This window comes from Anguilla anguilla, chromosome 3, assembly GCF_013347855.1.
Source record: "Anguilla anguilla isolate fAngAng1 chromosome 3, fAngAng1.pri, whole genome shotgun sequence".
NCBI lineage: Eukaryota > Metazoa > Chordata > Actinopteri > Anguilliformes > Anguillidae > Anguilla > Anguilla anguilla.
The window spans coordinates 16,553,011-16,580,417 of record NC_049203.1 but is presented as its reverse complement, the minus strand read 5'-3'; positions in this window follow the sequence as shown (position 1 = coordinate 16,580,417).

The following is a 27,407-nucleotide window of genomic DNA, read 5'->3' as shown; positions in this document are numbered from 1 at the left end:
AGTTAGATATAAATTATCTCAGGGGAAATTGACATAAAAAAGGACGAATAATGAAAACACACGTGTTGCCAGATCAAACCGGCGCGCGCACGTGTTGCCAGATCCGCGATCCCTTGCCGGGCCTGTTAGACTCTTTAAGTTACAGGATGCGTGCTTTCTGCTCTTACTTCTCAGTGCTGGAATGCCTGTTTTGGCGGCCTTTGCCAGGGCTTCATTTCTGTATGAAATCATCTATTATTTAGCTCCTAACTCCTCTGCCCCCATCCCCACTCCACCCCTCCACCCCCACCCCTCCACTCCCCCTTCCAAACCCCTCCTACCTCGCCTTCAGATCAGAGCACCCTGCTGATTCTCACGTCAAGGACGAATGCAGAGGATTGAGAGAGAGAGAGAGAGAGAGAGAGAGAGAGAGAGAGAGAGAGAGCTAATCCAGTCACTAGCCCAGTCTTTCTTCATAGAACTTTGTGAAGGAACAGAGAAAAAATAACTGAACGTGAAACACGCGTGACCCAGATATACATGACTTTGTACTCCAGTTTCAAACCCTTTCTTACAGTAAACTGAACCAGTGATGCTGAGAAACACAAAATAAATTATAGATAAAACCAACCTAGATCTGCTCCTGAAACAAACTTGGTTCTTACTTTTGTTTCACTCTTCTGTCATTGTTACTAAAATCATTTTCAGAAACACAACTTTGTCCAGTTTGTTTGAACAGTTGTACACTAGCAATTTCTCTGGTCATCTGTAGTGTTATATCGCATAATTATATCCAGCTCATGTGTCCCAACTAAATTAATTCAAATTTTCAGTTCAACACTTCATGCAAAACACAATAGAAAGCATAAATAGTCATAGAACAAAAGCCATTCAACAAAGGGTTCTGATGTTATCTCAGTGGTATTGTTATCATATCGGATGATGTATCTAGCTACCTCTATTGCAATTTTTACTGTGCACATGGGTTTCTGATGACAAGCTGGTTTTACAATGGCTGGGGAATGGGAATTCAGGGATTTGTGGTCTAAAGCAGGGGAATAGAAATCCAAAGCAGTCTGTGCAGGTTGTCCAGACACTTCTGGAAACAACTAGATACTTCATTGCACACAAAAACTGTCAGTCCTATCAGCGACCTGTACTAAAAGTGAAATACTATTGACAAACTCCAGAAAGTGAACTATCCCTTTTGTTTTTCCGGGCGATATAAAAAAAATCATCTCTTATGGTCAGAAATGTTCAGTGAAATTTTGCAAATCTATGTATTATGCAATTCAGCATCTTAGAATCTGAATTTCATTTACACACTTATTTTAATATATACATTTGAGCCTTTGGCAATCTGATGGGTATATTTTGCTTGCGTGTGTGTGTGTATGTGTGTGTGTGTGTGTGTGTGTGTTATATGGTTTAGGAGGCCAGTTCACCCAACCTCTATGAGGACATTTGAGACTATGTTGACAGGGAGGCCTCAGACCGACGGTGGGGAGTAGGAAGAGCTGAGTTGCCGCATTGACATTAAGCAAAATCTTAGAGAGCGCCGCAAGCTTTTAGAAATTCGTTGTCAGTGGACTGCTATTATATACTTTTTTTCTTTTTTTGAGTCAGCGTGTTTTGCATGCAGGATTTTAATTTGAACACTTGAGGTGTGTTGCTTTAATATGCCCCTTGATCTGAGATAGCTGGTCTCTGACACGTCCTGTTTGACGTATTAGGCCTGAGAATAGTGGAAAGAGCAATCGTGTGGCATGATGGTGCTTCATCAAACATTACCTCACATCTGAAATGCCAACACAGCTCATAGGACATAATCAGAGGCTTGCGCTATATGAAGTCAATAGATCTATGTCTCGTGCCCATATCTTGTGTCCCAGGGAAGTATAATTAATGATGTTTTTCTGCAAGCATGCAAAAACATCAAACCCAGTGAGATTTCTGCGACAGAGAAGTCTCCTCGCATTACGGTTTTAGAGACCATATAATAATTTGAAGATAGAAGCATGAGTCCTAATGATGAAACCTTTGATGTTCAAATTGGGCTATCACACACAGGGAACTATTCTCCACAGGCTGGACCTTCTTATAAGATTAGCAAAGAAAAACCATTACTGTGGCTGCTTTCTACTGGAGTAGGAGAATAGCATATAGATAGATAGATAGAACAGACAAAACCTACAAAGTGCACTTAGGTGTCTGTTTAGGTGTTTAAGTGTAGGTGTCTGTAATATCAGTTTATCATTTTGAACACTAATGTAGAATTCTAGATGTTCATTATGGCTTTCTTGCAAAATCATTTGTTCATTATTCAATAATTTATCATTCATAATTCGTTCAGCAATCATTTACGGTCGGTAGTGCACGCTAACTCTCGTTACGTCAACACCCACAGACCTACAGCACGGCAGCCAATGGCACGCCCTGCTCCGTAGTACGACATCACCACAGCGGGGCCCTTGTTTTTTTTGTTTTTTTTCCACGGGGGCAGACGAAGCCCTGGCATTGAAAATGGAAGGCATCTGCACAAGTGGGGTTCTCATCCCTGCCGTTTTTTTTTTTTTTTTGTGTGTGTGCGAGCGGCGGCGGAGGGGCGGGCGGAGCACGGTGCGTTTCACTCACTCGGGGCTGTTGAGCGTGAGTGCTGGCACCGCGCGAGCCGAAACCGCCGGAACATTACCTCAGCCCCCGCCGCCGGCGGGCCGCGCCGAGAGCGCCGGGCCTGGAGAGCACTCCAGCACTGGAATTTCTCACTTTCCCACCAATTTGCGAGACGAGTGTCGCGTACGCGCGTCCCGCGGAACAAAGAGGGGACAGCGATCGCCCGCCCCGGCAGCCTTTTAGAGCCCTCGGGCCCCGCGCGCGCCGAGCGCCGCCAGGAGGGCCCTCTTCAGCGCCGTCAGCCGGGCGATGTGAAACATATAGGTTCTCTTTAAAACTTTAACCCGGGCTTTTATCTCCCCGTTCAGAGAGCGATTATCCTCGCTCACCCTCCAAAGCTCCGTTAGCGTGACGCTCGCGGGCGGGCCGCCGAGCCGGAGCCCGTCGCGGCTGGCGCGGCTTCGGCGGATTCCAGGGAAGTCGGCGAAGGCGCGTTCGACCTCGAAAATCCAGACGGGCTCGCCGTAATCGCGGCGAAGCGCGGTGAACGTCTGGGCCGAGGAGCCTGCACCGCGCTCTCGGGCCGACCCCGTACCCGATCCCTCCCGCCCTCCCCGAGTCGGTACTGAGAGCTTCTCGTCAGTCGCATGGCGGTACACGAGTCTTCTGGCAAAGCGGACTTGAACTCTTCAAGCTAACTGGATTTTGGATGGCGTGCAGCTGTGACTAACGCAGTCTGCTCAAGCACAACTTTGCATGACAGCGACACGTCAAGTGCGAGAAAAGTAAACAAAACCGCACAGGTGCCTTCAGGTGCCACTCACGCACAGCTCTGCCGGCGTTGCCACGGCGCCGAGAGGAGGTCAACAGCAAATACCTCCCTGGGCGCAACTTGTCTCATTTTTAAAAGTTCCACCGCCGTGTTTGCTTCCCCTCAAGCTATGTTTACTTATTTGTGTGTGCAGTGACTCGAGAGCCAAAAGCTGAGTTAACAGATGAAAGATGAGCCAGAGCCAGATAATGAAAGACAACGCAGTTAAACAGTAACAAACACTGGCAATGTCCACTGGGAATCGCTGTTCCCATCCGTGTGTGGGTATGGCTTCATCTCCCCTTGTTAATAACACATAATTAATCACACTTTCAAAGGAGGGAAGACTGTCCTTTCTGCCTTTTTTAATTAGAATTTAATTAAAAAGAGAGAGCAAACTGCAAAGTTTGAAAGAGACACAGTCTCACAACTGTCATGGTTTGAATTATAATTTCAACTTTTATTTTGAAACTCATTTTCAAATGGTGTACAGATTAACTACTGGATGCCTTCATGGACAAATTAGGAAAGTATGTGCTATAAACACATTTTTTAGTTTTTTTTTTTTTGTTAGTTTTTTTGTTCATTTTTCAACAGTTGTGTTGATGCTCATGGCATTAGCCATATCTGCAGTTGAGAGCTAACAAGGAATTCTCTCTCTCGCCCAGCAAAACCTATCTGTAATTTCATGTCCACTGATACTCCCCCTCATTACTGCCAAATTGTATGCAAATTTCACCAAATGAATGAGTTTTAAGTACTTGACAACCTGTCAGCTTTAGAATATTGAAAAGTCCTGACGGCTAGATAAACAATCAACAATAATCACTCTATGCAAATCTGATATTTCCCACACAATTATCAGGGCAAGAAAAAAAAAACTATAAATAACCAGATTCAAAGGCATTTGGCATTTGTTCCAGGTTCGAACTGATAGGGATGCAAATGAAAAAAAAAAAAAAAAAAAAACAGGACAAAATATATTCAACCCACCCCCCCCCCCCTCCTCCAGCCCACCCAGCCCCTTTGTTGTTTTTATTGTTATTCTTTATCTCAATACCTTCAAAAATAAGAGGATAATGGGTGATGTAAATGAGAAAATGAGCGGGGAAAGAATAAAGAAAAGAGAGAAGAATGAGAACCCTCCCATCTGTTTCTCTTTTCATCTTTCACAAGGATGTAGAAGAGAGAGAGAGAGAGGGAGGGGGGGCAGAGGGAAAAATGACGTGTGCTCATTGACTCCTCTCGAGATAGACGTGGAGCACAGAGGACTGTAGTTCTGTCAATTTGCGTTGGTCTCCCCGGAGATTAGGCTACCCAAAAATCAGGCCACAGTCTGAAATTAAGCAGAGATTAAGAGTTACACAAGGATTTCAAGTTATGTCAGCCCAAAGGAAACACACATACACACATATGCAAAACACACACAAATTATCATAAAATAAACATTGGTAACAATCTATATTGTACATTCAAAAAAAGGGAATATTATATTATTTGATGCGAATGCAGTTGGTTAGAGAAGGAAAAAAAAGAAGTATTAACTTAATTTCTGAGATAAGCCTTTTTTTGGTCAGGCACACCAGTGTGTGTGCATGTGTGTGTGTGTGTGTGTGTGTGTGTGTGTGTGAGAGAGAGAGTAGCGGAAGAAAACTGAAAAACTCAAAATCCCAGGATTCTGAGTGCATCCCAAATGAGAAAGATATTGCTTTGATTGGCAGGAATTGGGGTAGCATGTTATTCAGATAAGATTCATGACCTCAACCATGCCCATTGGCAGTCAAAACATGCAAAGAAACAAACAAAAAAAACAAAAAACAAATGCAAATAAAAACAGAGGAATTTAAAGCAGGGCTACGATGGTTCAGGCACGGAAGAAGAGACTGATCTGAGCTTTGTTTCTGCTACGGAAAAAAGAAAAAAACCCCTCGGGAACGTTCAGCTGGAATGGCAGACGAGTCGGGTTATCAATCACGGGGCGCTCTATTAATTTTATCAAGGCCCCTGACGTCCGCTGACATTAACTGACACGGCGACGGCCACCGCCGTCCCAGGGGGCGGCAACGCCGGCCGCTTTTGAATTGCAAATTCCGCTTTAACCTTAAGCGGAGCGCGGAATTATCTCCGAGCCTTCGAGTCAACACCCGCCCCTCGGGTTTCCGTTCCGTTCGGAGGCAGCCCGAGCGCGTCCGCGCAAGATTTCGATACGGGCGAGGAGGAAGAGGCGGGGGGCCGACCGGCGATCGGGCGGCGGTGCTGATGCCGCCGTTCGGGGAGACGAAGGGGTGGGGGGCGGTGTGGGGGGGGGGGTTGGGGGTGTCCGCGGCGAGGAGGAGCAGACGTCTCAAGGACGCGCGTCCTCGCTCCGGAGGGGGCCCCCCTGTCCTCTCCTTCCTGGTCACTCCCTGGAACTCAAATTGCCTAATTATTTTTGACTCACGCAGGTGACTGCGAGGGGACGCGCGGCGGGGGGTCGAGAGGTCTGCCGCACGCGTCTCGGGGAGCAGGCAAAAGAACAAACACAGCAGCTGAGAAATTAAAGATGTAACCCCCCCCCCCCCCACCGCCCGCCTCCCGCCTCCCAGCGCCACACAAGCACAATGTGCTGGATGTGCCTTTCTGCTAATTCTCTGGATTTAAAAAACGGGACGAGCTGGATTTCACGCATGCGAGGGTATCTGATAGAATGCTGAGAACATGTCATTTCTGCGTCTGTGACCTACAGGCAGGGCAGCGGAGGCGACGGTCTAAAAATGAAAGAACAGAAACGGTGCGGCGCTCTAAAAAACCGAATCGTGTTTTATCGCGCGGGTATTAGTGTTACTCTTGTGTTCCGCTGTCTGTAGACTTTAAAATTCAGGAGCCACACAATGCCCCACACAGTGTGTCATGGTGGGGCAGGGGTAGAACCCCCACCCATCCCATCGATAATAGCTATGCCATTCTCAGAGGAAATAGCTTACTGTTTTCTTGGTTGATTTTTTGTTGTTGTTTTTTTGTTTTTTAATGTTGTCTCTCTCTTCCTGGTCAGAAGGATATGGTGGACTCATGAACAAAAGTGTGCATGTGACTGTTTCAGCCAATAGGAGCTGTACTATGAAATTCCAGTCCCTCATGTGAATAACAAGCCAGATTGAAGCTTATGGTCCTTTCCCATGAAAAAGTGTTGTTTAGTGATACAAGTCCTGAGGATATTTGCCTACTGTGCAGGTCAGTACTCAGTTACCCATAAATCCCTGTCCCCTCACTGACAGTCTCATGAGAAGCAAAGTGATGGGGCACATACATATTTCTTAGAGATTTTTGTCATTTAGCTTAATTACTGAGGCAAAATTTCTGTCATTTTAGCTTAATTACTAAGCCGAAATGGTTGCTATTGGCAAGCTGGTTGTTGGTTATTTTAGTGGCTGATGAAACAGATTTCTGATAGGTAAGCTGTCAAATGATAAACAGTCCTCACAAAATGTATTATTTGGGTTCTTTCCTATAACTGACCCATGGTCATAGTCAACCCCAGGCTATAAAAATAATCTACGGTATGAACTGAAATAATAATCCATGAATGATCTTGTTCTTGAATCTGTAGGGCTTTGCCGACCTGACGAGATATGACATTATCATTTTAGCTTTTGACATTTTTTAGCAACTTTTCTGTATTTCTATGGGTACCATTGACTTTACCTCATTATGATGACACACATAAGGGATACAGCACGACACATATTAAGTATATAGTGAGGTCAACACAGCCCTTGACTATATACATTATGTTTTAATGAGAGTATGCCAAATGTTAATACGTGTAAATATTGGAAATCTCTTTATGGTCAAATGCATTGATTCAGACTCAATTCAGAATCAATAGCTCTGCAGAGCAGGGTAAGAAATTTAGCTCTCTAAGCCAAGAGCACTCATAATGTCAACACTCATCCCATATCTAAAAGTCAGTACAATCCTAAAAATACAATTTCTTGATACTGTGCACGGCAGGGAGTTTCTCTTCAAGGGATGTTAGTCCTTTGTTGTGCTTCGGGAAGGTTCAGAGATCCATCGTGGATTTGACACATTGTACATCAAAGCAATTCCAGCTCAAAAAAGAAAGAAAAAAACCCCCACACAGTTTCAATTTTACCCAAAATCTGGATAAAGACTCTAGCTCTGAGTTTCACATCTGGTGGTGAAGTGGTTCTATGTGTTAACCAATGATACTGCTACTCACCGTGCCACTTTCATATTACTGTACTAGCTAAATAGTCATCACCCTTTGCTTTTGTATGGTACCCCTATTCAAAATTATGTACCCATTAAAACCTTTGAAAAGTGCATGCTCTGGGCTTTTATGAACTGTTTTTGAGGATGTCATTGGGTTTTAGTGAGTGAGGGTCTTTTATGAAAAGGCTCTTTTTGAAATGGGGTTAGTATAATTTGGAGCTTGCTGGCTCTGCAGTCTAATTCACCTCAACCTTTTGGTTTATCTTTGGTTCTTTGTTGCACAAAAAGGTTTCCTTGGAGCAGAAGTGTTCAACACTCATCTTTCTTATATACATTTTTTTTTCTTTTACTATAATCTCTTATAGCACAATTCCAAAGCTGAATCGAGGCTTTATTCAGACCTGCCAATCACACGCCGCAGTCCGCAGCTATGGATCTCCATCCCGACGTTATTCTGTAACACTTATTGTGCGCGCTCGTCTTAAGGAGGGCCAGGGACCAAAGGAGAGATCCGGCTCTTCCTGGCACGCCTTACTGTGATGCGAGCGCTGAAGAGGGCTCGTCTCGGAGCACCCTCGTCTTCGTCAAAGCGCTTCAGACGATGTCTTCTGTTTCACGATTAACGATAAGCATGCTTACAAATAACGATAAGTTAATTATTAAGTTTTATAATGATAATGATACATTTTTTTACACTGATAAGTACTCCTCTGACCGCCTCTCTGCTTTCTCACCTCGGCCAAAAAATGTTTTCTATAAAAACAGTATTACTTTTTCATGCCATTAGAGCTATCAATAACATGGAGCATTAAATGAGTACTGTATGTGCGCAAAGGATCAGTTAAGAAAGAAGGGAAATCTGAGGTACAATTTTTTTCAAATCTTGTCTGTTCTCTCTTCGCTGTGGCATCCACATAAACCAGGGAGCTGAATTTTAATTTCAGAATGGTGACAGCCTTACACAGATGCTCTGTAGAGATGAGGTCCTCTCATCAGTGGCTGCTACAGGCAGAAAAAAAAGGAAGTGGCTGAGGATGAAGCGAAGGTGAAGGATCGTTTCTGATGGACTTAGAACAGGGATGTCTGACTCCAGTCCTGGAGGTAAACAGTTTCAGCCAGTTTTTTGTATGTTTGAGCACTCAAGCCATTAAATGAATAATAAGTCCCTCGTTGGCTGAATTTTTTTCCCCTGGCCTAAATTTGATGCTGGATTGAGAGGAGAACCTCCAGATACTGCAATCCTCCAGGACTCGAATGGGCCCTGGACTACAGCATGCTCTGTCTGTACCTTTGCAGGTTAATGCACTATAAGACCAATAGTGGCTCGCCATACACACACGCACACACACACGCACACACAGACCTTTTTTGTAGGAATTGGTGCCAGAAGTATAAATAAAAATCAAACAAGCAGAGAAAGATGGCCCCCGAAAAGAGGCAGAGGAGCGCGGGTGTGATCAAAGGCACGGTTCATTCAGCACGGTGTTCGTTTCCGTGCTAAGAGCTCTCTGGGCTACGAACTGGCCCCGGGACCTGCCAGCTTCAGTCCAGTCGGTGCCACGGGTCAGCTGTGATGCAAAGCTCAACAGGTTTGGAGTCAATGGAGCAGTGCTGGTTTGCCATCTGTGAACACAACCATTCTCCAGCATGCGTTGGCCCTCTGCCCAATAGCGGAGGCACATATGGTGTTCTTTTTACCACAGAGAGCAGGGCAAGGAATGAAGTGGTTTCGGGGGCAATATGGATATGGATTTCCCGGCTCTAATGCTGTCTTCATGCATTCCGGGGTTGTGGTCAGATAACTGCTTATTAGTTATTCCAGAAGGATGAGCACAAATAGAGGGTGAAGAACAGCAAAATCGCTAACTGCAAGAGAAGGCGCTGAACCCTAACTGTAGAGGCTTTGGTTTTTTGGCACAGCCAGTTTATCCACGTCTGTGTGTGTTTGCATGCTACATGCATGTGTGTGTATGTGTTTGAGTGTGTGTGTGCGTGCGTGTGTGCACTCGTGTGTGTGTGTGCGTGTGTGTGAGGGAGTGTGTGTGTGTGTGTGCACTCATCTGTGTGTGTGTGTGTGTGTGTGTGTACATGTGTCAGGGATCAAGCATCAGTCTGGTAAACAGCCCCTGGGCTGGGAGAAGATGCAGAAAAGAGACAAGCCACTGGATGAGACACTCAAGGACTCTTCCATCTATCATCAATGCAAGATTAGAGAGAGCATGGAGAGGATACTACTGGTGACAAACAGCGAGAACCAGTGAAAAAAATATGAGAGGGGTGGTAAAGGAGTAGCAGAGAGAGAGAGAGAGAGAGAGAGAGAGAGAGAGAATGAGAAGAAGGAGGTGAGGGGGATCAAGGGACAGAGCCAGGTGGAGGTAGAGATATATACGGAGGGAAGGGGGGAACCAGCGGGATCCAGTCAAATACATTGTCACGGGATCATGAGGAATTAACATGTGCGGGGAGGGGGGGGGGGGGGGGGCAGCCAAACTAGTGAGGGAGGAATTAAGTGAGGAAAAAGCATCCTCTGTGTCTCCAGGGAAAGGGTGTGAAAGATGACAGCGGCTTATTTTCAGCAGACAGGCAGCTTTGCAACAGCAGCCGAAAGGGATTCAGACAGATGCAAGTGGCCATCTTATCCCTTTTTTTTTTTTTTCAAATCAGTGACCAGTCATACACCTTTGCTTAATTGCAAAACTCATCACAATACCTCAACACTAATCGAACGGCTGTTGCGCTGCTTCTGTCTGCAGTATTCTTTTGTACTTTTGGTTTTTAGATTATCCCTATCCATGTTGATCTGACAGCACCATTTTGATGGCGGAAATGTAAAAAAATATCTTTTTTTTCTTTCTTGAACACACTGTGATTAGCGGCATGCGGAATTGATTGTTTTTTTGTTTGTTTTTTTTTTTGTTTTTTAAATGCAACGAACAACAGAGGACCTCTTTTGGAAGGAAGTTATTTCATTTGTAGCCAAGTGCTTGTGAAGTAGCATAGGAGTATGGGAAATTCAATTCAGGCAGCCGAGCTGCCCGTTCGTGCTGATTGTGGGACAGCTAAGGGGGCTGGCGCCTCCCTCCTCCGGAGGAACGGTTCTCAGGGATATTCTCATTTCAGCATACAACTGAAACATTAACATCCAGAGAGGGAAAACAAATCACAAACAAACTGCATTATAATTACAAATCATCTCTGCGCCTTTGTTCACTTCAAACTTTCAATCAAGTTTTGACTCTGTTTTGATTGCAAAAAAACACTGTGTATGCTTTTTGTTTCTCTCTCTCTCTCTCTCTCTCTCTTTTCCACTTGCCAATGGTCTGATTCGCAATTCACTATTATCCTCGAAGATGCCACATTTTGGAAGACAAGGTTTTTTCTCCTGTTTTATAAGCCTTCGTATGTGACATAGGGCTAATGTCTGACGATCTTTCCTGTGAATCTCATGAATTAATCATCATTACATTACAGGCATTTAGCAGACGCTCTTATCCAGAGCGACTTACACAACTTTTACATAGCATTTTACATTGTATCCATTTATACAGCTGGATATATACTGAAGCAATTCCAGTTAAATACCTTGCTCAAGGGTACAACGGCAGTGTCCTTACCCGGGAATCGAACCTGCGACCTTTCGGTTACAAGCCCAGTTTCTTACCCACTGTGCTACACTCCGTCCTCAGCGATTGGGAGAGCGAGGCATCAGCAACCCCATCGTGGGCGGAGCTATTGCTGAGCAATGCATTATTGGCTGGTGGAACACAATCTAAATGGCTGTGTTCTTAAAAATAAAATTGTGAATTAATTTTAAAAAACCCTGTGATAGCCGAGTCACACTCATTATAATTTGTGTATGTCACTGGCAATGCCTCATTGGCTCAAGCCAGTCTGAGGGTACGGGAAGGTACCACCCACCCACCACTGGAAAAAAAAAAAAAATTAAAAGCTCTTAAATGGCATTGCCTTTTACCTACTCCCTAGGACTTGCTGGGTGACAGCTTGCAGGGTGACAAGCCCTGTTATGAACCTGGAGACGGGGTAGGTGACTCAGTTCCACCCTCCTTCTCCAAACCCCCCACTTTTTTCCGCCTTTCTGTCTGTCTTCCGGTCTGTCTGCCTGCAGTGTAGAACACATGCAATGAAAGCGCTGTGCTCAATCGCTGGCCTTAATACAGATAATCCACTTGTGCGTGGGTTCTGGGTAAGATGGGGTGCTCTGGAGATCTCCTAATCCTTATATCATACAGATGTGTCGGCCTAGTCACCCAGGCTTGCTATCAGCCCATCCAGGTGATGGAACTATCAGTGGATCTGTGCTGTACCGATGATTCATTCTTTTGAAAGTGGACTTGAGCTGGTTTTAGTGTCATTTTTTTCCTTCACCTCATAATCACATGTGAAAAGACACCTTTCAAAATACACCCAAAACCCCTCATCCTTTAAAAATAATACCAGGAAGGGATCCTGTACATTACATATGTCTTTTTTCACCCAGGCGAGTCCCAGTAATATTTCATTAAGGAATCTTTGGCCAAGAGATGGTAGAACACAACATAAAACACAATACCACAAAGTAAAAAAGAGAGAGTTTTAATTAACTTACAGATCAGCAGCACCTTATCTGTCATAGCACGGCAAAACTAACATAAGAGCTGTGTGTGAATCAGACTTACTGCACCTGCAGAGGTGACTGTGACTCTAAAGCTACTTCTGACCCTGTCACTTAGGAGATACTGAGAGGTGTTAAACTAGGGAGGAGAGTGTTTACCAGTTAAGGCAGTTATTTTCACGAATGCATTATTCTGTGAGCACTTTGAGTATTGTAGTTTAAGCTTTGTTGGTTCAAGCTGCCTCTTTGGCTGTCCTATCTCCCTGCTCACTCTTAGTAGATAATATATTCTCCAGCTTGCATTCTCACCTGGTATCGGTCCCTTTGATGTTCACGACTGACACCAGACTGTCGCTGCAACCTGTACCTGTGAACTCTTCTGCCTCTCTTTCAGAGCAAAACCAAGGCAGGTAGTCTCTCTCTCCCTCTCTCTCTCTCTCTCTCTCACACACACACACACACACACACACAAATGCGCTTCTGTCAAAATTGTCCTATATGAATGCCAGCATGAAGGCAGATTCCAATGATATGGTCCCACTGTGTGAGCCACAGTATGTCTGGCCAAGGTAATATCAACACATGAGTTATCGTTAGACATTATAAGACAGCCATAATTCTTCAGGGCCCTGCCGATATTTGTATATCGAATGTTGGTTCAGGTGGTTTTATAATCAGGGGAGCCATTTGCGTTGCATGTGACGTCTCTCTTGATGGAAAAAACACAGGCTCATTCGGATACCTGAAGAAAAAAAAGAGACGAAAAAATACGAGGAGAAGAGAGAGTCGGCTCCATCCCCCCATCAGCAGCGGGCAGAATGAAATGTGAAAGCCGTGGCACAGTGGTGGGGTGGCGGACGTGGGTGACCGCAGGAGCCTCTATCTCAGCATGCCCTTGAAGAAGCTATTTCAACCCCGCACATCAATGGGAGGCTCCGCGCTAGCAAAGCGGCGCTATAATTTCTGATAAATCAGTCCTCCGCCGAACCGCCTCGCCTTCGCCAAATGCCTCCACGGCCTTCAGCTCTCTTTTAATACAGCACCCAGCAGGACCATAAAAAACGCTTACTAGCTCAAAATGAAAAACAGGACACACTAATGAACCTTACACATGTGTATATACAGTACATCCATATATACACACACATATATATATATATATATATATATATATATATACTGTATATATATCCCACACACACACACACACACATATACACTCAGGCTAACATCCCTGATTGATTTATTATCAAATTATTATGGAGTTATTATGGAAGGAGAGCAAATGAGCAAAGTGTATTTAAATGTTGCGTCACAGCAACCGTGTCTCATGATTCTGAATGGGCAGAAATTCTTCCAAGGACCACTCCTGTTCGCCATTGGACGACAAATAAATTAAACGAGCCTTTTACTTTTATTTGTTCACGGCGTTTTATTTTGAAACCAGCCAGTGTGAGGGATGACCCTTCTGATTCTCGCCGCATCGCACTGAAACAAAACATTAATGAAAACAGGAAGGCAAATGAGATATCGGCCTCATACAAAAAAAATAAAAATTACAATATAAACGATTATAACATGTCTTTAGTATAGGAAATGACAAAAGGACAACAGCCACAATTAGCACCTACTGCAACCTTAAGAGTGGAGAGAAGGTCTATGCTAATCAACACATTTTCAACTAGTAGGAGATAGAAAACCCCTAGCTGGGAAATTAACAAAAAAGACCCTGTAACACTTTGGGGAATAGACTCTCATGCTATTCTATTTCTTCTAATCATTGTCCTCCACTTCACCAGAGACAACTCATAATTCTCAAACATATGGAACAATACTATCCAAGACAATCACCAGAGAACAGTGTAATCATTCTCTCATTAAACATTTTTTTTCTTTTCCTTCAGAGCCCAACTGAATAGACATGTTTGCTTCAACAACTTATTTTACTGAAGCCCCTGAGGACCTTTTCCCTACCAGCAATGTTAGGAGATTCCACTCCTGGATTCTTTCCATAGAAAAAAGGGAGAACAACAAAAATGGCTTCTTTATTTCGACAGCTAGCGGTCTACAGGGAAAATATTTAACAGCTATTTAATCGGGGAGAAACTGACAGGTAAGATCGTCAGATGTAAAAATGGTCTGAAGTAAAAAATAAATAAAATAAATAAAAAATCTAAATCACATTGGTGATTAAAAATACATACATCCGTGACAATGTGGGAATATAGTATTGTAGTTGTCCATTACCAGTACATATAGGCTACAGCTGTTGTTAGCTGTTGTTACCTTTATTAAGACAATGCGTATTTAGCTTATGTCAAATCAAAAGGTTGACCAGCCAGGTAACTTAGATTAATTATTGTGAAGATTCAGGAGTACAGGAGTATTTGAGTTAGCACTAAAAATACATGCCACTCATGACCAGAGATACCCTGGGTAAATATACATGATTGGCAGGTAATTACAAATAAGTTATGTTCCAAAAACTGGCTTATACAGCCCAAAGCCCATTTCTGGAACAGTGCTGCTTTTCTGCAATGAAAGCAGATGATTGGTTATCTCACACTGTATTGGATGTGACTGCATGCCGCCTGCAGTCTGTCATCCAGAGTTGGGGCTAATGTGCAGAAGATACTGTCAGAGGTTTGATCACCTAAGTCGCAACTTAATGAGGCATATGTATGCTCACAGAAATGCTTACTTTCTCTCACACTGTACATGCAAACAAATGCTCATACAAGCATACACAACATACCCCCGCTCCCTCTCCCTCCTTCTTGCTTTCTGTCTGTGTGTCTATCCCCCCCCCCCCCACCCCACACACACACACACACAAACACACACACACACACAAACACACACACACACACACACACACACACACACACACACACACAGCATTTATACTCACACACAGAGTTGTACTGTTAAAAAGGCGATAGAGGACTACAGCAGACACGTCTCCAGACTCATAAATATATAACCCCTTCAGCAATGGCAAACAATAACATACCCCCAAAAACCTGCTCCTCGCTCACACACTGCACTTCTTTGACTTCAGAGAGCAGAGAAAATACCGTTTAGCCTAAACCTCCGTGCGAGGAGGATATTTCCCAGGCGACAAACTCTTCCCCCTGTCTTCAGTGATGCTCAATTATTGATAAATAAACAAAGAGCAGGTTGTGATGGGCTGTCTGTAGACATTTCTCCAGTTCCCATCTCAAAGGCCCCCATAAATGTGGAGAAATCCTGACACTGGAAAGCTGGAGGAACTTAAGGTCAAGCTCAGTCACAGCTGGAGAGGACTACCTATTTTTCCGAAATATTAACAGAAACCAAAGCGGAACAAGTTGCTGTTTCAGCCGTCATAAAATAAATAAAATAAACAATATAAATTATAATAATAATAATAATAATAATACATAAGTAAATCTTGTGTATATTCAGAAAAGCAAAGAGGTTTCTGACACATTAGGAAAGATTCAAATCAGGTCGATTGATTAATTCCATTAGTCAAAAAATTAGTCCATCGCCTCTAAAACTTTCTTTTTTACAGTGATCATTTCAGTATCCCATGCTTTAAGGGTTTGGCTTAAACTGAAAATTTTATTGTCCGAAAACTGTGGAGGTATTGACCAATTGGACAATCTATCGTCTTAACTGACACACTTACACACACACACACCCACGGACACGCACACAGACAAACATGCAGTCTATCCCACTCACTGTGGCATGCATGAAATTTTCAAGGCCCAGGTCTCCTGTGTGTTGAGGACAACTGAACAACAGGCTCATTATAGTATGTGCATTAATTACATTATCCAACAAACCAGTCATCACAAACTCTTTGTCTGCTGTCACTGTTTAACCACACAGATCTCCCCTGGACTCAGAGGGAAAAATCACGTACACACAAGCACACACACACGCATACACGTACACACACAGTGTATATACTGTACTCAAACACAGAGTATACACACAGAGCCAGCCACTCATATAAACACGCAGTGACTGAGACAAATGCACAGATTACATTCTTCAAACACAGGCACACAAATATGCAAATGCACATGCCATCGCACACGCACACATATAATATGCACCCGTGTTCATATGTGCACATGCACGCACACACACACACACACACACACACACAGAGGAAAGCATGCATCTAGGCATGACATGTCTCAGTTGTTAAGTTTCTATTTGTCAGCTGCACCAGAGAGGACTGTTTGACTCCACCACTAATTGCCACTGGTGCTAAATTTAGTGTGAGGGATCTGGAATCCTTTTGATCAAAAGCGCTGAATATAAAATCCTACATAGCCTCGAAGGCAAGTTTATCCGCCTCTCCACTCTCTCCATCTGCCATTCACCTGGGAATTTGTGAACTATTCCATATGTCAGGCCTGTCAATCACCACCAAATGTGGGAACTCTCTTCCAGAACCCAGGAATGTTCCTCTCTCTCTCTCTCTCTCTCCAAGCATTTCTTTTCTATTTTATTTGTTTATTTATTTTGTCATCATGAGTGGTTAAAAAATCTTGAGGCACGCCGGGATAAATCAAAATAAATCTGACACGAGGCAATATTAATTGTAATGTTTTTTTTGTTTTTTTTTATGTTAGATTAGCTGTTCACCATTATAATCAAACACAATACACGCCATGTGTCCATCATTTCAACTGTGACACGCATGACTGGGAATTATTTTCACCATCACAGTAATTAAAAATGAATGTACATTTAATAAAGATACAAATTTTTCTTTTTTAATCCTTACGCCAACACATTTTATATGGCTGTCAAATTACATAATCTGTAATTTTTTTTATAGCATTGATTTATATGTTAATCATTTGCATTCCATCCTAGTATTAGTCATACTGCAAAATCACCTACAGAACTTTTATATATGAGATTAAAGTCAGATTTTCAGGGCTAGCCAGACTCCAATGGTGCAGTCATTAACCCAGAAAACCTTGCCACCATTCCACATTTTGGCTCCTATGTGCCTCTCAACAACATTACTGAGAGTCTCCCTAGCTTGTCTTCCGAGCAAAGCATCAAATATTAATCGTTCTTGACAAGGAAGTCCACAAAGTGATGAGTTTGCCCGTTTACTCTCCTCGTCTCCATCTTTGGAAAATTGCTGACTCCACTTAAGTTTGGTTGGAAGAAGCTGGTGTGGAGGTGAATGCAAAACAACATTATTTTAAGCAGCGTAAAGGGTTTCCCCATTGATATGGTGCTTTCTAGATAACAACAAAACAGTCGCAATGATTTTGTTGCCATCTGATAATTCTCTGGTGTTTGTCAGATTTATTAATTCTAGCACCCAGATTTATTTATTTATTTATTTATTTATTTATTTATTTATTTATTTATTTTTGCAATATTTGACTTCTTTCACCTTTCTGGAAACTTTGAGGGTGACTTTAAGATGTCTCCAGGGGGACAAGAAAAAAGTTTGATATGACAAACCATAAATCTGTCCCAGTTTTTTTTTTTTGGAGTAATCAAGGTTAAAGGAGGCATCAGAGATGAAGTCAAACATCACCCTCATCCTCACTAAACCACTGTCCCATATCATTATAAATAATAAATGTAAACATTTTGATCCGTTTAAGTGATGTGCTATTATATGAAGGCTTTCATTGTAATTAATACATTTTTCATAATCCATCTGAACAGCTCAATGAAGAATCCAGGACATGATTGATATCTTTCGAGAGGACATCCATAAAAGACACAAATCAAACTAAAAGCATCAGCTAAACAAGATTTCTCAAAGGCATGTCCGAATGATAAAAGCCTTGTAAATCTTAGGAGTATATTATGTAAAGTAAGCATTCATTTGAAGACTCCATATATTTTTTTACTTTAACTTTTTATTATTTATTTATTCATTTATTATTTCAGTCATGCGAATATAGCAGAATCACTGTAGACATTCTGTACATACTTAGATGCATGTACAATATAAATATATATTACAATTCTTACATAAAATGAATATTCATAGTGTAAAGCCAGGCATTCCATAAAATAAAATGAAATGGGGATTTTTTCAGAGATAATATTGAGGTTTACACTGAACCCAATGAAAGTAGACATAATAACTCATATTCACATGCAAATCTGTGAAGAAAGAGCACCTTGCATTTCTTAGTTAACATCAACGATTATTTTTGTCTTTGAACATATCTGGGAGGAAACAGGTATTGTGGAAGTTCCTCCTGCCTGATTTCTTAAGTTTTCTAAGATGCAGCTTTCAACCCAGCGCAAAGATGGAGACCCTGATTTCTTTCAGATTAGATATTTACCTGAATTTCTGAAGCTCTATGGTCACATGATAATTTTCATATTGCTCTTATTAAAATGGAGTCAGTGGTTTGCTTGATGCCTGGGTCAAATTGCTTATCTTCACCTTGGATCATGTGTGGTGAGTCACAAAATGGCTGGTGTCCATCATCACTGTGTGCTATCAATTGATACACTTACCAATAATTTATTTTTAAAGCACTTACCATTACAGGTGTGACATAAATACAGTGCAAAATGCTGATTATTCATAACAATTATCATTACCAAAGGAATTGCTTTGCTTCTGGTTCATAGTGGAGGCGAGATATTGCTGTCTCTGGATTTTATTCAGTGTGTTTCACGTTCAGATTTGGACCATATGCTGTCACACTTCTAAAAAATTCCATTTTGTATTTATGTGAAATGACACTTGTTTTTATACTTGTATTTCACTTCTCATTTTCACCTACCTTGCATTGGTGCTAAGAATACAAGTCTCCCCAGCTGTTTTGTACACAGCTCTCTGTACTGCAAGACTCAGCATAAGGACTCCTTTAAAGGAAAATAAATAATAAATGCATGTACACAAAGAATGAAATTTTCAGTTTTTCGGTTTGTGTCCTTCCCAGCGGCCAGTTCGGACAGCTGAGGCCTAACTTCAACCTCTCCCTTTCAGAAGGCCTAAACAGGGGCAGCTATTAAAAAAAGATAGGAGCTCAATGAGTAACATTCAAAAGGCAGACACACACTGCAACAAGAGCCCGTGATTCATGGATCTGCCATAATCTGCCATAAAGCCAATCACTGATAATATCTGCCGCCCGTGCTCAGGATGATAGACTGCATCTGTGGTTTGTTTAGTAGCCCTAGACCAATAAATGCTTCGCTCTTGTTTATTAGGCGGTGTAAAGTGGTGCAACTGTGCAAGTAGTAAATGCTCCTTTAAAAACACCGACAGCAGAAATCCAGATCTGGACATTGTCGTCTTCATCATCCTCATCATCATCATTGTCATGGTTGAGTGATATATGTGGACAGCAAGAAGAGAATGGAGGACAGGATGTCATGGTCTTCACACACATGACCCTTCCAGAACACCGGTGTCCAACCTGGACACCAAATGATAGTTCTATAAAGTATATTGCATTTTAACTCACGGAAAAAAATATGCTAGTGGATTGTGGTCCCTATTAACTGCAGAAATGATTGCTTCCTCCACTGAGAATGGCTGAAATATCACATCACGCAATTCACTGTCATTAACAGGTCTGCACATTAAGATCTCCCATGGAAAGTCACATTAAGAGAACATCAGATCTGAAAAGAAATCCACCAGTTCACTCAATTCATCAAAGTTTGCATGAAATCCTCAGCCTTGGCCTTAGTAAGGAAAACAGATCAACCAACAGGTTGCTATTGACACTCACAGAGTTCTCTCTGTAGCCTGTAATGGGGGGTCAGGGCACACCGCATGCGGATACAGTGGGTAAGTGTGAAACAAGATCCCCTTCAGTCAGATCCCCTTCACTTTGTCGTTTGACTGACATTTAGCTTTGCTAATTTTTGCTTGTGTCTTTTATTGATAGCGAAAAGCTCCACCAGCTGCTAGTCATGTGTTATTCAACCACCATTAAGCCCCTGCTCAGGCCAAAGAAGTTCTGTAATGGCTAAAGTGAGTCTGCATTAGGATATTTTACGCAGGAATACTGTAAATGCACTGTAATGTCCCCTCTTGTGTAGAAGACAGGAGACTCCTTTCAGCTGCTGAATACATTGTGATGTCAGAATAGAGTCAGTCATCAATGGAATCACATTCAAAATATGATCAAAAGCACATAATGTTCAAATAATGTCCTCAATAGTCTGTCTCAATCAAGTAACTACGAAAGGCTTGAAACAGATGTGGTGTGCAGGATAAGGCATGTGCGTAATGTTGCAACAGAAGTCGAATGTCTCCCTCTCATTTAAATTTTTTTGATAGTTCCTGCTTTCTTGTTATTCAATTGACCATTTCCCATGCATACAGACTACTGAGTCTCTCTCTCTCTCTCTCTCTCTCTCTCTCTCTCTGCCCCCCACCCCCCTCCCTCCCATTTCATTTGCATGTCATTAACACCTCTGTCTAATTTTTCATACTGTAGAAATCAAGAGGGAAATGGGACAGGGAAAAAAAATAGACATCTGAGAAAAATCAGCATTGAAATATCGCATGTCAACAATCGCCCAGAGCTCAGTACACGGCTGTTCACAGTTCCCTCGTACAGAGCTCCGATCACTTCAAACGAAATGCTTCATGACGGCAGAAACGTGTCACATTTTTTTCCCCCCCTTGTGTCAAAGTGGGGACTATTTTAAGTCTGTCACTAATGGCCAGCAAATTAAACAGTGAGAAAATATTTTAAAAGGAGAGGTTTTGGGGAGGGTGGGTGGAGATGTAATGTTTTCTGTTGACCTTTTACTGTGCTAGTCAGCCTAGTATAAGGACAGTGATGCTGTAAAGCTTTTTACAATCATATGTGAATATAGCCCACAAAAAAAAAGAAACCCTACAATTAGTATATTTTCTTCATTAGCTGTCACAGAAATGTATTTTTTTCATCCTTTATCATACTGTATTTTTCTAATAAACTATGTGCGTCATGACTCACTTTGTGTTATTTTTCATTTTTTGTTCTAAAAATATTTTAAATAAAATCTTTACAGTGCTGTCCCAGTCCTGCCACTGTCCGAGTTACGCAACTGTCCCCGGCTGTCTGCCTCTCCTGTAGCTCCACACATGAGACGGAAAACAAATGTAACTTTCAAACCATTTCAAAAATGTATTTTATAAAACATCTTTCTACCGGTGGGTCTATAGTTTCAGCACTGACCTCTGCTGCTAGAAAGAGCTGTGTGCGTGTGTGTGCACGCCCATGTTTTTGCAGTGTTGTGTCTAGAACCATGGCGATTATCTCATTTTGACGAGCAAGACGGGGCGTGGCACAGGTATAATGACTTTCCGTAGTTTAAGGACGCGTCACACAAAGCAAGCCCGAGCCTCGTCGCTCGTTCCCCGCAATTAGCTCGACTCCTCCGAGCAACAGCGGCTCGAGTGCCAGAGTGGAGTAATCACGAGAAATTCATCAGTGCCTCTTTCTGTGGAGGGCGGTCTCCACATATCGAGGGAGAGCCCTGCCCGGTGAACTAAGAGCTTGTGTGCATTTGTGTTCGTTTGAGTGTGTGTGTGTGTGTGTGTGTATACACATGTGCATGTGTTTGTATTTTTACATTTTGGTGTGCGTGTGTGTGTGTGTGTGTATACACATGTGCATGTGTTTGTATTTTTACATTTTGGTGTGCGTGTCCACATATCGAGGGAGAGCCCTGCTCGATGAACTAAGAGCTTGTGTGCATTTGTGTTCATTTGAGTGTGTGTATGTGTGTGTGTGTATACACATGTGCATGTGTTTGTATTTTTACATTTTGGTGTGCGTGTGTGTGTGTGTGTGTATACACATGTGCATGTGTTTGTATTTTTACATTTTGGTGTGCGTGTGCGTGTCCACGTATCAAGGGAGAGGCCTCCTTTGTGAACTAAGAGCTTGTGTGCATTTGTGTTCGTTTGTGTGTGTTTGTTTGTGTGTGTATACACATGTGCATGTGTTTGTATTTTTACATTTTGGTGTGCGTGTGTGCGTGTGTGTGTGTGTGTGTGTGTGTGTGTGTCTTTGTGTCAAGGAGAGACCCCAGCATCAGCCTTGCTGTTGGATGTAAACAGCTGTGGCCTGACGCGTCTCACCCGAAGCTGCAGGACACTGCTCCGCTCCTCTCTCACTGTGAGAGAAGCGCAGTGTTTAACCTTCACTCCACCGTCCAAGCAAGTCACTGACGGATTACAGAAATCTCTCTGCAGAGGACACCCCCGCTCAGCGAGCACGCAAACAGGACACGAGGACTGATGTCTCTGCCTCCTGCAAATAAGCACAGTAGTGACGGTAATCAATGAGGTATGTAATACAAAAATAAAAAGTGTGGTCTTTAAAAGACATAATTGCGCAAACCCGCTTGATGGTGCTTTGCGGTGCATCATAACCAGATTGGTTAGGGCGGCAGAGAGAAAGAAGCAATTCATTTCACTTATGATGTGTGTGTGTGAGAGAGAGAAGGACTGTCACAAAACATAATAGATTACAATGGACTGCTCCTACTTTTCTGGAGGACAAGCGAAAGGATCATTAAGGCTATTTGTACCACACAAATCTGCTGGTGTTCAGCTGCCTGATGCCTGATAGTAGTGCAGACAATATGGTGGAGGGTGGGGGGCTCAGTTAGGGGTGTGTGGATCAGTTAGGCTTCAGTGATCTGCTGAGGCAGGTATGGAATCAATACCTGGTGCTGAGTTAGGGGATTCCCTTTGTGGATTTGGTATGAGGAGGACTGGAATCAACTATCAATCAAGTATTAGACTAGAAGTCTATGTATCTCTCTCTCTCTCTGTCTTTTATCTCTCTCTCTCTCTCTCACACACACACACACACACACACGCAGAAAGCCACTGAGAAACCAGCAGGGGACAGCCATTTCACACGAACAGACTTCCCAAAGGGCTTTGACAGAGTCACCACAGAGTTAGAGGGAGGTTTCCCTCTCAAATTAGCGACAGTCTCGGGCAGCGATGTGCGACCCCGCGAGTTAATTGGCCCATTGAAACCGCACGCCCAGTGGAGTCACAAATATGCTACCACGTGACCGGAGACTACAACTCCCTGCTTCCTTATCACAATGAAGATTGTTAATCTGAATCGCATGAAATTTTAACCCTGCAGTTTTGTTAACAACCACGCTGGCTAAAATATAAAAATGTTCAATCCATCCTGCGTACGAAGTTCTGTGCTGAAGTTTCCTTGTTACCACCCAGAAAATCTCTACTTCTGTCACAGCTTATTTAACACCACTACAGCGTGGCAGAAAAGTGAATGTAAATAATGTATGTATTCACTTGGTATGTTCACATCACCCTCATATATATATATATATATATATATATATATATTGAATTGATAGTGTATGGCACTAACCACAGCCAAAGCTCTGGACTGATTGAAAGACCCGAACTGACTTTTCAGCCAGACAGTGAACTAAAAAGTTTATTAACATCCCATGTAACACAGTGTCCATGAACCGCAAAGTGGAATGCTTTTTTAATGTACTTTTATCTTATATTGTAGCATTGCTTTCCAGAGTGTTAGGCCACTATGATTGCTCATTTAGCTTCTTTATTTTCATTTTCACCATACACTCCATCACAAGTCAGGCAACAAGAAAAACAGCCTTTTCATCTGCCTGCGTGTGATGGATGGGTGTTTGCTGTTTCCCCTACCTCTGTTTTTAAAAGCTGGGAAGGTTCACCACAATAGCACACTCTTTAAATTTGACCTCCCTTAACACTGTTTAGGCATCATCATTTCAGGGTCATTTTTCAGTCTCTTACAGTTCAGTGCGGAGCAGAGCCAGCGTTGGCATCTTCTGCATTTCTCATCTCCTTCGCTCAAAGGTATAATTTGCTTATTTGCATGCAATTTTATGACTGAACAAAAAAAAAAACATGAAAATCAAATTGAATCACAGTGTAAAGGTCTACATTCATATTGTCTGTTAAATTACTGTATTTTCTTACAGGCTTGTTAGTTTTTTTTCCTCACTTTCCATACAATATTTGCATAATTAAACACCTTTCTTTGAATCTATGCTGTATAACAGACCCAGCACGCTGCTCCTTACAGTCTGCCTGAACTACCATGAGTGAGGAAGCATCAGGGTATCCAGAGGTCAGCAGGTAGGTTATTACTGATTAGGGATTAATATTTTAACACATTTTCTCTCCCAGGAATAGACGCACATTGTCCCAGGAATTCCAGAAAACTGGGCTTGTATTTAAAGTACAAGCTAAATATAACTAAATAAATAAGCTATAGCCTATAAAATATACCTGTCCAAAAAGGCCTTGCCTAGGAGAAAATAGACTGTGGCCAATCATTAATAAAACAGACATTGACCAATCATAAATAAGACTAATATGTGGTATCTAATTAAAATAAAATAGACTTTGGTCTGTAGGCTAAATAAAACAAAGTAGGAATGGGTCTATGATGATTCACATGACTTCTTTTTTCCTTTGGAAGTGTACTTTCAAGAAGCAGAGTGCATTGAGGTATAAAATTGTCCACAGACCAAAAAACAATCTCTTTGCTTCCACAGATGTGGCCTGGATGATGACAAACATGTAAAACAGTTGTTGCAGATGTTTTACCAAAATTAAACCCTATGTATTTTGTAAAATAACAGCACTGGTGTGAGCTCATGAAAGAAAATGTGTTCCTGTTTTCCAGTTTCTCAGAAAATGGGAAGTAATTTGGGCAGAAATTCCAGGGAGCCCATTTCCCAATGTTAAATCCTAGTAGGGTACTGATTGATATATGTACTAAATAGGGCCTTTATGATCCTATATATTGCTAAAAAAAAAAAGGAAGAAGTGTACACACAAGCACAAGTTCACAAATTCGCCCATATACATACGAAAACATTGAATGGTCAATAAATAATTCTCTGAAGAGATCAATTAACCTGACAGTTCTCAATAGACCAACTGTAATAGCGGTCTTATGCTGATTCTCCTCACTAACTGCTAAGGACAAGGTTTGCTGTTAAGACCATCTTTTCATTTGTCACCTCAAAGGCCCTTACTTTGACTAACATTGCTTTTCAAATCATGAAGTAAAATGCCACCTTTGGTTTATGCTTAAGTCTCTAATGTTCTTCGCTTTCTTTTGTTTAATTAGCTTGTTGTTTACAGCTTAATTGATTGTTGTCCAATGCCTTCCTGCCTCTTAATTAAAACAGACAAATGTGCTAAGTGGAAAAAGTCTGTAACAAGGCCATGTAAATACAATTAACCTGATCAGTCAATAAGTAAGACGCTGTGATCAAATGCCTCACTGTGACAATTTGCATCCTGTCACCATGCGAAACCTTTTCACGTTTGACCTGTAAAACAGATGCCATGCTACTGTAACTCACACGCACACATACACACAAAGTCACACACACACAAATACAAACACAGACACACACACACACACGCACACACGTGCGCGTGCACACTCACATACACATCTTCCTTAATGCATCGTATAGCACTAGTGATCACCTTTTCAGTAAAGTCATTTCTTTATCTGATTGAATTAAATAACTGACTCCAATACTGGACAGAATGTCAAAATATGAGGCTTCACAACATTCAAGCATCCCTTTTTTAACTTGGGCATAAAAGGGGAAATAGCATATAGTGAAATAGAAACTCCTACACGCTGCATCACCTTCTTAATTTCAACATTCAAAATTCTTGTTCACGCAGCTCCACCAATGAAAGCACAGCTTCAGCCACAGAAACACCACCCACAGCAACACAAGTGCTTGATGCAGAAGGTACTGTATATCCATAGTAATAAATATAGCTCTTCATGCGATAATGGTAGCTCTTTGTTCTCTGATCCTTAGCATTATAGGCAGAAACAATGGCAGGTGCAGTAAATACAAAATTATATATGTATATATGTATACATAAAGTGATGGCACACTTACTCGAAGGTTCTAAAACATTCCAGGTTGTGTTGTAGCAGCTGAGTGTGAAGGCTGCCAGTCGTGCATTTATGTGCTTTTAAAGTGTGGCTATGCAAATGTTCAACCGAGACTGTGGAATCCAGTTAAATAAAAATGTTAAAAAAGTGTGAAGGGTGGAAAAAAACTGCCACTTTTTAAGTGTTAATGAACAATAGTTATTTGCAAGGGCTAAATCTATCTATCTGTCTATCTATCTATCTATCTATCTCTGTCTGTCCATCTGTCTCTCTGTCTGTCTATCTATCTATCTGTTGATCTATCTAACTATCTATCAAAGATGTCAATGGAAAATTTCACCTGCCAATGGATATACTATCCAGCTTACACACATACTTGCACATACATTCATATTAACACACAGTATAAATTGCATTACACGTTTTCTCTTACAGTTTTTCAGGAGACGTGGTTCATATGAGATCTATATATGATTCTGTCTCTTCGCAGCAAGTGTGAAACAATTTTCTTAAAAGTGACAAATACCTGAAGTACATAATACTAATTGAAAGCAGCGTGTGTGGCTAATAACAGCCACGCATAGAGAATACGAGTGGAGAAAAACCTGTGATTATCGCTCTCTGGGAAGAAGCACTGTGTTTTGACAGGGAATGGAGGAGTGCTGAAGATCACTCACGTGCACTGCTAACCATGATACTTTGAAATTATTAATTCACCTGACAGATGTCCCACTTAGGTCAAAACCATTGTTGGTGCATGGTACCTTGCATGACTAGGGCTCCCAACTGACAGTTGCATTGTCTTTTAGTTGTTTTATGATAATGCACAAATCCATGGAGCTATTGGTCCATTTTCTATCACACAGAAATGTCAAAGACCAATGGCTCTGTAAACAGGCATTGCTAGTGGCAGGAAGGCATTATGTATCATACACAGGGTCAACGTTATCATTGTTGCTGCAATATTCTAGCAAGCTATAAATGTATTAAAATACAACAGTGTTATTGTATTTTACCAACAGTGTACCAGTGTATGAGTGCCTTGTCTAATGCACACTTGTTTGTCATTGAGCAGGTTTGAAGGGTAACTCCCAGTCCTATTTTCTAAGTCATATTCAGGCAACAAAAATGATAATGCAAATTCAGCTGAAATACAGTAACAATAATATGATATATTTATTTACAAAAAATATGGGATGTGAAAAGATTTAATTTTTAAGTGCGGTTATTTGCAAAAATTCTGTCATGAATC